A 12,627-nucleotide genomic window follows, 5' to 3' on the forward strand; every position below is an offset into this window, starting at 1 on the left:
CGGTAAACCAAAAAATCATCCGACGAGCTACCGCCCGATTAGCCTCCTCATGTCTCTAGGCAAACTGTATGAGCGTCTGCTCTACAAGCGCCTCAGAGATTTCGTCTCATCCAAGGGCATTCTCATCGATGAACAATTCGGATTCCGTACAAATCACTCATGCGTTCAACAGGTGCACCGCCTCACGGAGCACATTCTTGTGGGGCTTAATCGACCAAAACCGTTATACACGGGAGCTCTCTTCTTCGACGTCGCAAAAGCGTTCGACAAAGTCTGGCACAATGGTTTGATTTTCAAACTATTCAACATGGGCGTGCCGGATAGTCTCGTGCTCATCATACGGGACTTCTTGTCGAACCGCTCTTTTCGATATCGAGTCGAGGGAACCCGCTCCTCCCCACGACCTCTTACAGCTGGAGTCCCGCAAGGCTCTGTCCTCTCACCCCTCCTATTTAGCTTATTCGTCAACGATATTCCCCGGTCGCCGCCGACCCATTTAGCTTTATTAGCCGACGACACGACTGTTTACTATTCTAGTAGAAATAAGTCCCTAATCGCGAAGAAGCTTCAGAGCGCAGCCCTAGCCCTAGGACAGTGGTTCCGAAAATGGCGCATAGACATCAACCCAGCGAAAAGTACTGCGGTGCTATTTCAGAGGGGAAGCTCCACACGGATTTCCTCCCGGATTAGGAGGAGGAATCTCACACCCCCGATTACTCTCTTTAGACAACCCATACCCTGGGCCAGGAAGGTCAAGTACCTGGGCGTTACCCTGGATGCATCGATGACATTCCGCCCGCATATAAAATCAGTCCGTGACCGTGCCGCGTTTATTCTCGGTAGACTCTACCCCATGATCTGTAAGCGGAGTAAAATGTCCCTTCGGAACAAGGTGACACTTTACAAAACTTGCATAAGGCCCGTCATGACTTACGCGAGTGTGGTGTTCGCTCACGCGGCCCGCACACACATAGACACCCTCCAATCCCTACAATCCCGCTTTTGCAGGTTAGCTGTCGGCGCTCCGTGGTTCGTGAGGAACGTTGACCTACACGACGACCTGGGCCTCGAATCAATTCGGAAATACATGAAGTCAGCGTCGGAACGATACTTCGATAAGGCTATGCGTCATGATAATCGCCTTATCGTTGCCGCCGCTGACTACTCTCCGAATCCTGATCATGCAGGAGCCAGTCACCGTCGACGCCCTAGACACGTCCTTACGGATCCATCAGATCCAATAACCTTTGCATTAGATGCCTTCAGCTCTAATACTAGGGGCAGGCTTAGGGACCCCGGTAACCGTACTTGTCGAACTCGACAAAGAGGTCGACGTGCAACCTAACCCATGCATCAGCCCGCTGAGTTTCTCGCCGGATCTTCTCAGCGGGTCGCGATTCCGATCCGGTAGTAGATTCATTCGCGAAACAATTGCTCTTGAGTTGTTAGGTCTCCTTCGGAGGCGCTCGGGCAGTTGTTAGCAAATCCCACCCCTCTTGGCTGAGCCTTTGCTCGCCCACCTGTCCTGGTGAAACTGGAAAGGCCTTCGGGCCACCAGTAAACTTCCAAACATAAAAAAAAAAAAAAAAAAAAAAAACTTCAGTGAAGTGTCAATCGAATAAACGATGCCTTCAATTGGATTAAAAAAAACAACAAAAATATTTATTTTATACAATCGATTTAGAATAGCAAATGGAAATACTATTGTAGTAGTTCAACAATAGAAAATATACTAAACTTAAATTACATTGTTTGAATATCTACAATCGTAATAGGGTAGATAATAAATAAAAAATCCTTATAAAAAGCCTTGAAGTCGTCGTGGCCTAAAAGATAAGACGTCTGGTGCATTCGTGTTGAAGCGATGCACGGGTGTTCGAATCCCGCAGGCGGGTACCAATTTTTCTAATGAAATACGTACTCAACAAATGTTCACGATTGATTTCCACGGTGAAGGAATAACATCGTGTAATAAAAGTGAAATCCGCAAAATTATAATTTGCGTAATTACTGGTGGTAGGAACTGTTGTGAGTCCGCACGGGTAGCCGGTTTCTGCCGTGAAGCAGTAATGCGTTTCGGTTTGAAGGGTGGGGCAGCCGTTGTAACTATACTGAGATCTTACAACTTACATCTCAAGGTGGGTGGTGCATTTACGTTGTAGATGTCTATGGGCTCCAGTAACCACTTAACATCGGGTGGGTTGTGAGCTCGTCCACTAATCTAAGCAATAAAAAAAAAGGCTCAAATATATTATTCAAATCATTTGTCTAAATGCCTTGAAGATTTAGGAAACCTTCTTAATTGAAATATATAGAAATATTGCATTGAACTACTTGCTAATCGGTATTGGTATTGGTAATATGTTGTTACGTAGCGTAAAAATTAAAACATACCGTCAAAATTAAACGAAAATCATTTGGAGCCATGTTAATGACATCAAAACTTGTTAACATAAACAGCTTTGGTAACTAGAAAAACTTTGTAACTACCGCTTGTTACAAGTTAAGATGTAAGAACTAATCAAATTAAAACTTGTTCTCTCTTAGCTGGAGTTTATTCCGCTACCATTAAGTCTGACAAGAAAGACATCTAAGGCCTAACACGCACCAAGCGGATAGCTGTCTTAGTTATTTAAGAGCTCTTATAATTATGAGATACTAGCTGACCCGGCAGACTTCGTAGTGCCTCAATCGATAAATAAAATACCTAAGCTTTATTTAATTCCGAGAATTTTCATATTTATCTACGTTTTAAACCTTCTCTGGACTTCTACGAATAATTCAAGACCAAAATTAGCCATATCGGTCCAGCCGTTCTTGAGTTTTAGCGAAACTAACGAACAGCAATTCATTTTTATATGTATAGATAAAATCTTCTTCTCGTACACTCTTGACAAAGTGGTCGTGGTCATGTATCAGTCGAATCCTGCGAACCCCGATGCTCTCGCGATGCGACGCCATGTGGCACAGAGTTTCGCAGAGTGAGAACAATCATTTATGTTGGTCACAGATTTTATGAGGTCGGTCCATCATTTTGGAGATCGTCCGCGAGACCTTTTGCCCTCGACTTTCCCTTGCACCACCAACCGCTCAATGGAGTCCTCATCACGAGTGACGTGCCCAAAGAACTTGAGGATTTATATTTGGACTGTTGAAGATCTTGATGTTCAGCTTTTTCAGGGTCGAAACGTTAATACGATGCGCGGTCCACGGAATACTGAGAAGAGGTCTCCAACACCATTATAATAAGACTAATTTAAAGAATTTAAGGTTTTAAGAAAAAGGTAAGATGGTAGGACCTCTTGTGAGTCCTCGCGGGTGGGTACCACCGCCCTGCCTATTTCTGCCGTGAAGCAGTGATGCGTTTCGGTTTGAAGGGTGGGGCAGCCGTTGTAACTATACTGAGATCTTAGAATTTATATTTCAAGGTGGGTGGCGCATTTACGTTGTAGATGTCCATGGGCTCCAGTAACCACTTAACATCAGGTGGGCTGTGAGCTCGTCCACCGATCTAAGCAATAAAAAAAAAAAGAAAAAAAGATAAGCCTAAGTAAATGGGTAATTTCCCATGGAAATGATACGGTGCAGTCTATTTCTGCATTGAAGCACCTTCCGGCTTAGGAATGTTGTTGTACATGTATGTAATTTGTAAGTCCTTGTTCCTGGCAGTTGGAACTGCCATGACAAAGCATTTCGACTTCTCAGTTGTGAAATGCTGATAAATTTTTGACTCAAAGGAATGAATGTCGGGACCAAATACCATTGAAGTGGTCAAACAAAAAGGTTTTTCATGTGTTGTAAAATTTAAATGCTAATACATTAAATAAATAAATAAATATAAAAATTCCATATAACATTCTGTTAAATGAACTTATGCTTTGATAATATTATTATTATTATATAATTCGATATTATAAGATATCCTAAATAATGTTATGACGAAAGAGTTCTTCGATCAAAAAATTTTTGTTAATAAAAACAATCTCTATTATATCTATATTATATTATACGAATACTATAATATATTCTTATGAGGGAGTGCATGACTATGTGGATGAGACATTAAATAAACAAAATAGATAGTTAATTGCAGACCAACTCATACTGTCATCTAGCTCAAACTAAGATTATATTTACTACTAGCGACCCATCCTAGCTTCGCTTCGGAAACATTAAATTTTATTATTCATAGCTGAGTCCCGCGATGTTACTCGCGGTTATTGTCGTACCGCAGGTGACGCCGCGGGGCGAAGCTAGTCTAAAAAAGTAAAGCCTAAGTTACTCCTTATATCATCTACCTATCAGTGAAAGTCCCGTCAAAATCGGTCCAGCCGTTCCAGAGATTAGTCGGAACAAACAGACAGACAGACAAAAATTGTAAAAAATGTTATTTTGGTGTATACTTATATACCATATATATATTCATATGCATGTAGTAAAAAGAGGCTATTTCAATATTACAAACAGACACTCCAATTTTATTTATATGTATAGATGGCGATTGGTATTAAACATGTTCAAATACGTTGAAATCAATACTTTAATATTGGATAAACACCTGGAGCCTGCAGACTTGTTTGTCGAACGAATGTTTGGCCGTAGCGACCTGTCAAGGGCATTAATTACTGCGCCAACGAGTCATAAACAATTCGGAGAATTAGAATGTATTTCAAAATATCTACTTTTTTTTATTGCTTAGATGGGTGAACGAACTCACAGCCTACCTGGTGCTAAGTGGTTACTGGAGCCCTTAGACATCTGTGACGTAAATGCGCCACCCACCTTGAGATATAAGTTCTAAGGTCTCAATTATAGCTAAAACGGCTGCCCCACCCTTGAAACCGAAACGCATTACTGCTTCACTGCCGAAATAGGCGGGGTGGTGGTACCTACCCGTGCGGACTCACAAGAGTTCCTACCACCAGTAAAATATAAGTTCATAAATTATGTCATATTTTATGTCCGACGAGGAAAATATGATATTCATGTTTTTTTTAACTAGCACCAGAAAATTAAAACGCGATGAAAACTTTAACAAAGCAAATACTATTATTACAGAGTACCGGTCCAGTTTGCTCTTAACTTCGCTTGACCTCGCACCCGTTTCCGATTCAGTGGTGCAAACTCCACAGATCGGTACTTGTTTAAACAATACTGAATTAATTAAAAATAACCATCGTCATTTGAGCAAGCAATTGAGTATCGATTACAAATCTATAAGAAATGGAATCAATTTCATTTATTCAATAATAATTTTCGATAAGTATGTCTCTAGACACATCATTAATATATATAACATACTGTATATCCATAGTACAGTGTATACTGTATACCTCTTTGAATATAATTATAGTCTTCACAATTGCGACATTAGAAGCCCTTTAATGTTGGCGATATCGACTACAATTTATTTGTTTGCCTAATTATAAAAAAAAAAAATTTAAACTCCCGCGCTTGTATTTTTTATATAATTTACCATCGACACAATCGAGAGTGAGTCGACATAAATCACCAGCTGCATGCAACTTTTTCAATTCGCATCTTAAACGTTCGTTGCAAACGCTTTTAAGCATAGAAACACCTACTTTAATCCTCTCTGCATTTCCACAAAACTGCCCCTGCCTTTGCCTCCACTATGGCTTGGTCTATACACACACTATACCATTTGATGAGTACTAATGTATCGCCCTTTTGCGTTAGACAAGAAGTGTGTTTTACTGGTGGTAGGACCTCTTGTGAGTCCGCACGGGTCCACCACCCCGCCTATTTCTGCCGTGAAGCAGTAATACTTTTCGGTTTGAAGGGTGGGGCAGCCGTTGTAACTATACTTGAGACCTTACAACTTATATCTCAAGGTGGGTGGCGCATTTACTTTTTAGATGTCTTTGGGCTCCAGTAACCGCTTAACACCAGGTGGGCTGTGAGCTCGTCCACCCATCTAAGCAATAAAAAAAAGTGCACCGTAATATTCGTAATGCCATCTCCCTGTTGTTTTATTTAGGATAATTTATTTTTAAAGTGCACGCATATGCAATTCTCCTAAACAACGAGGTATTTGATTCAATATTTTTATAATGATGCCTTAAACAAATTAAAATTCGGTTTCTCTGACATTCAAACTAATAGATTTTGCTTATTTTAAAGAGGAAAAAATGCTGTGGCAATATCCCGGATCTTGTTTATATTTCGCAATCCGCATCCTACGAAAACATAAGCGGACTACAACGTGAATGAAACCTTTCCTTTTTTCTTATCGAGCATCCTCACGACGTAGTTTACTCAGAAAATTTTCGTGAAGATCCTTCAGAAAAAGCGAAACTATCCTACCTAACAATATCCGCACGGGTAGCAAGGCCTCATTTCCCTTTAATTCTCATTTGACCCGGTCTCACCCCTCTATTAAAGGCCCATTGACTATCGTATCAGGCTGTGAGCGAACGTCTAAGATGATAGCTAATACGCCCTACCTGCGTCATTACATACGGCGACAAAATTAGTTAACGTCGAACTAGGTCAATGAACAGAAATACTAATTTTAGGCACAACACAGGAGGCTTACTGGTTTTGTACCTATATTTTAACGTAGAAAATATTGAACCAATTTTTAAAGTAGCTACAATCAACTTTGTTAAAAATCAGTTCAGCGAATTAATTATTTTATTGAAAATTATACATAATGGAACCAAACAACCAATATTATATATCATACATAATGGAAGCAACAAAATATAAAACATTTGTGTTCATTAAAAATGAATTTTTAATGATTTTATATTTTTATATTATTTTATTATTTAGTTTATAGTATTATTAATTAGTTTTATATTATTTTATTATTATTGTAAGTTTTTATTAAAAAATGGAAACATCACATCCGATTAGAGCACATGAATCATTAGCTTAAATAGTTTTATTGATGAGCTTCCGTCTAAATAATACTGTCACCAATCACCTAAATGTACTACGTTTTTAGCTTAATAAACTTTTAACTGCGTTATTATATATACATGGTATTTAATATTTAATAAATAAGTGCAAATCGAAGTGTTAAAACATTTAGCCAATCACAGCCTCTTGACGCGATTCAACAATCAAAAGTACTTGTGAAACTTTACTTATTGCGCATTGCGTAAGCGTAAGCACAGTTTATGCCGAGGGCTGAACTTTTCACCCCGCTAATTAAAGTCCAAAGTTTTTGCTTAGAATTTCTCTGTTTCCTACGAGTTATTTCATGAATAAAAAGCAAGAGAAAATATTCTTAATTACCTTTGTATTATGCGATCTTAAGTTTTTAGGCTGTGTCACTTTAATTTTTCTGATTTAAGCAAAGTATAGCGAGTCTTTGTTTTTTCAAGACTTTATTGTTATTATTATTATTACTGATATACTTTCAAAGGATCGACTTTCAGTAAAGGAAGATGTTTATATTTGGTTTGTGGCCACATTAACAACCTGCTTAATGTGAATCAAGATGCTTTTTAAATTATCTAGAGCTATTTATAATATGAATATTTATAAGGAAAAGCGAGTTTGAATCTTAGACTATCAGGATCAGTTATCAGATTTTCATATCAGCTTGCAAAATTTGTCAATTGTATTTTATTATTGTTAGAGTCGAGGAATGTACTTATGGTGCATCTGGTAGGCGAAAGTGGGGGAAACGCGAACGCTGGGTAATGCCGAATTCAATGGTTCTAATATGTTAGAAAGATATATCCTAATTTTATTTGCCGCCATTTCGGAGATCACGCCACCACTGATGCCAGTCAATAATACGGGAGACGCGGACACACGTACTTAAAAAGGTATGCATTTTTCAATATTTTGTATGTTTTAGATGTAATTTTTTGGTAAATTCAAGTTGATGTAACTTTATTTCTATCTGCAATAATAATTCAGCTTTTACATAGTGGAATAATCACATATTACACAGCTAAATGATAATGATGTAGGAGGAAAAATAAATTTAACCAAAATTGTTTTTTGACTTTTAATTATTTTCGATTCCGCGGGGTAAAGACGAACACTTCATGTCGGGCAATCTCGAACATTCGCCGTTACCCCATTCCCGTTTATTGGTACCCCGTTCAACTTTTTTTTAAATATTATTACAGATGCCTTGTACTTACAAAAGAAAGACCGAACTGAAGTAAAGTTTAGAAGATCTCAAAAAGGCTATAGACGATGTTAAAACCAAAAAACTCTCCCTGCGTAAACATATAATGTTTCAAAAACCACTAATTTTGACCATCTAATGAAAGATCTGTTAATACAGCCATAGTCTGGATGAAAACCTTTATTTACAGACAATCAGGAAACGTAAGAAATCAAGAAGAAAACGGAAAGATGGCAAAAAAGGAACCCAAATAAAAAGACTGAAATGTAATGAGAGAACACCTTCAAGCAAGAAGTATGAAAGATTATTAAAGAATTTGAACAATATAAAAAAAGACTTTAGTGACTCTAGTCAAAATACGAAAAAAAAAAGAAAAAGCCGAAAAAGAAAATAAAGACTACTTTTGTATTTTTTGTAGAGATAAATATATTGATCCTCCCGTTGAAGACTAGATTGTATGCTATGTGTGCAAAAGATGGGCTCACGAGAGTTGTACTGACGGACAGTCAACATCGTTGGGTTTTAAATGAGGTGTGATCTATGTCGTTAATAATGTTAGTTCGTAATCACCCCACTTGGTGTTCGTATTTACCCGACTGTTGTCGCGCAAAGCCGAACACTAAGGGTTTTGTTTTTTTTTCATATTGTTGCAATTTATTAAAAAAATATAAATGATGATTAGTGAATAAGTTAGACAGATAAGTAAACTTTATAATAAAAAAAATTAAAAAAATCTGTGATTAAATTCCATTGTTTTATTTAAGTTTTCCCTTAGGTGTTCGTATATCCCCCACTTTCCCCTAATTACTGAATCTTAAATACGTAAATATCAGGCTAAATTTATGTACTCGATTTACTTCAGGCCAGGTTAGCGCGGTGGTCATTATCTACGCTGCCACAGTGCGCCACCAGGTGTGGGTGGGATACACTCCTTTTTTTCTTACCTACGCTGATAGCCTTGAGAGGCTATTTCAGCTTCTCCTTGACGTGTAGGTGAGCTCACGGGGCTCAAATAGGAAGTATTGCTAACACTGGCCCTAGCAAGAGCAGTGCTTCGCAGAATCTACCACCGGATTGGGAGCGCGACCCACTGAGAACATTCGGCGAGAAACTCAGTAGGCGAAATACTCCAGGGCTTGCATTGGAATGTATGTGGCTTCTCTCTGAAAATTATGGGCTATCCATATCTATTTGCCCCCCACAGGTGTTCGATGGAGTTCATTTCAGGTCAAAAAATGTCAAGTATTTGCCACAAGCAGCGGTTGTTGGAAATCTTTATCAACCGAATATACCAAATACGTGCTGTGGCTTAAATTATATTAAAGATCGGCTACCTTACCTTTCAAGCTCGAATGCATTACTGCTTCGCAGTGGTACTTAGGGGAATGCTGGCACTTATCCCTGCGAGCGTATATATAATAATATGCTCTACTAGCAATCATTTCGAAAATATCTAATTTGGCTGGCCCTATTTTTATAGCACTATGTTATCGTGGTAGTTGTTCGTAAACACGTGCTAAGTGTGCATTTTCTTAGCAAAAAATTATATCTGCATTCGAAATTTTAGCACCTGTGTATGCTTGCTTCAACACTTAAGATCTTTTTTGTAACGATTAATCAATACTAACGCAAATGTTCAGACACAAATGATTTTATTCACAAACGTAAAATTCGGGTTGAAGTTCGAACACGTGTCTTTAACAAGCGATTGGTAAATAGTAGCAAGATGGATGGAGGCCTCGTTGAGGTTACAAGTAATTTCAGCAGGAGACAGTATCTACGTCCCCTGTCCGCTTGATAAATTGATTCCCCACGACCGTGATGTATTAATATCAACCTAAACACGCTGTTAACTTTATTTATCATTCTACGTGATTTTTTGCGTGTTTCACGTTTAAAAAATTACCTACTAATGCATTTTCGGTAATACCAAAACGCGTATCAATTATTAACTAATGAACTCATAATGTAAATCTTGATGTATTTTAGAAGTGAATTCTTAAAATTAATTTATTCTTTACTGGAACGAAGTTCCTTATGGGACAATGCGGAGGGGTACCCTAACCGGGAAAAAACGTCCGTAACGTAAGATTTTTATTAGTAATGTGTTAAGTTATATACCAAATTGTAATAACGTACCAAAAATAACATATTTTTTTATCATTCATTGACCACGATCTCAGAGCGTTCGTTTGCGCAATACACTACTTAACTCTTATGCAAACAACCGTGAATGAAGTGTACTACAATAAGTCCGCACGTTACCGAATGATCGTGGGTTGTTGCGAAACCTCCAGTTTTATTTTCTTTATACCTCCAATAGAACTTAAAATTAATATTTTTATAATAAGGAACTTCGTTCCTACCCGGTGTCCCACGACACCACACATCTTTTTTTGTTAAAAATAAGATGTTAGTCTACCGACTTTTTTTCTTTTTTTTTATTGCTTAGATGGGTGGACGAGCTCACAGCCCACCTGATGTTAAGTGGTTACTGGAGCCCATAGACATCCACAATGTAAATGCGCCCCCCACCTCGAGATATAAGTTCTAAGGTCTCAGTATAGTTACAACGGCTACCCCACCCCTCGAACCGAAAAGCATTACTGCTTTACGGCGGAAATAGGCGGGGTGGTGGTACCTACCCGTGTGGACTCCCAAGAGGTCCTACCACCAGTAGGCCATCACGACTACCAAAGCTATCATAAGTGAGTGGCATCGTTCATAATTTATTCGTGGTAGGGTGAATTGTGAGCCGACTTGGAAAAATATCATCGCATTACCTTTTCTTGTCATAAGACAACAATGCACTCCAATCTGAAGGATGCCTCAGTCATTCTGCAAATTAAACCTCATACCTCATGCTTTTTAATACGCTTTTATTAGCTTCAGGCGTATGTATGTTAGTATGTTAGTATGTGACGGAATCTTTGAACATGATTTTGACTCCCTTCAAAACGTCGGATTAACTCGATATTCGGTATAAGAAATTAAAAAAAAAATCTAAAAATTTAAATTCAATTAAAAAATAAATAATAGTAAACTAACAAAATACGCTTTAATAGAAAATCCAACTAAATGGGTGCTTTTTAGGATATTATCAAAATAACCCTTCTAGTCATTCATATCTGTTCATAAAATATTTATAACTACTGATACCATGCACCCCACGCTTTTTTTACAATAAAATCATTTTTCTTACACTATTTTTAATTTAAATTTATTAAAATTTATTTTCTATTTAGTTCGTTTTTTTAGTGTTTGTTAGTTTTGTTAGTTTTTTTAAACTATTATTTATTCAACCATATAGGCCCGTTACTATTTAAAACAAGGAAAACTGCAATAAATTTAAAAATGGCGATAGTCGAAAGTTACAAGTCAAAATACGACACGAATACTATTTAAAAAGAGAAGATGAAAAGAGAAGAATAGAGAATACAATTCCCTGTGCAAAAGCAACGAAATAATCATGATCATTTGACATTTTATTTTGACATCACCACAGCCCGTAATTAAAGTGGATAGTAGTCGCAACGCTACACGGCTTTCATTTTCAGGGCTATTAAATTTTATTAGTGTAAACGTTGAGGTCGCTACATCGCAATTAATCTTCAGAACAACATTTGAATGGAATTCGTAATTCTACAAAAACATAGAATTAATTTAATTCCCTTAAAGCGTTTCATTGTTACTTTTTCAAAATGTATGAAGTCATCATGATTCTTATATTTTATTTTCAAGAATCAATATCCTATCTATCTAATCCTTAAATTAATATTGTTAGCGCTATCTAACCTGAATATTTCAAAATGAATTAACTTCTAATAACATACTGATATACTTATGTGTGTATGTACGTACGTACCTGACAATAGATAATAACACATATACGAGTATTATTTATGTAACTCAATGTTATCTATATGTACTTTTTTTTCAAATCAACATATATAATTAAAATAAGATCATTTACATGGTTTTAATGATATATATTAATATATAACCAGAAGCTGAGGACCGGATGAGATGGAAACAACTCACGAGACAGGACACGGTCAAGTTTTAAGGCCACGACCTTCAGTAATGAAGAAAGCGACGGAGAAGAAGAAGAATGATATAAGAGATTCCTTTATTAAACTTAATTCCTTTGCCACAACAACCATGATTAAACTCTAGCCTCCTGTCGGAGCTGACACGCGCAATTTTTAAAACTAAAAATAAGCTTTAAAATATCTTATCCAATATTTATATATTTAAAATTATATTATAATTTGATAGATAAGCAATGTGAAAATAAGGATTTAAATAAGTAAATTTAGTCTAAAACAAAAAACAAAAAAAAATACTAAGCGCGTGTCAGAAACTTGACCGTTAAAACTAAATTTACTTATTTAAATCCTTATTTTCACATTACTTACCTATAAAATTATAAATTTAAAATATGTAAATATTAGATTAGATATCAATAACGAAATCGCACTAAGCAGTTTACGAAATCCATTAAATACTAA

General features: G+C 37.0%; 1 long non-coding RNA gene across 1 annotated transcript; it reads left to right on the forward strand.

Annotated features, from left to right (window-relative positions):
* Positions 1-7,648: 7,648 nt before the first annotated feature.
* LOC149500456 (uncharacterized) lies at positions 7,649-8,861 on the forward strand. The gene is made up of 2 exons (XR_016324900.1): positions 7,649-7,805; positions 8,115-8,861. It is a non-coding gene; the product is annotated as an uncharacterized LOC149500456 (long non-coding RNA).
* Positions 8,862-12,627: the final 3,766 nt, after the last annotated feature.

This window comes from Bombyx mandarina, chromosome 21, assembly GCF_030267445.1.
Source record: "Bombyx mandarina strain Sakado chromosome 21, ASM3026744v2".
NCBI classification, from domain to species: Eukaryota; Metazoa; Arthropoda; class Insecta; order Lepidoptera; family Bombycidae; genus Bombyx; species Bombyx mandarina.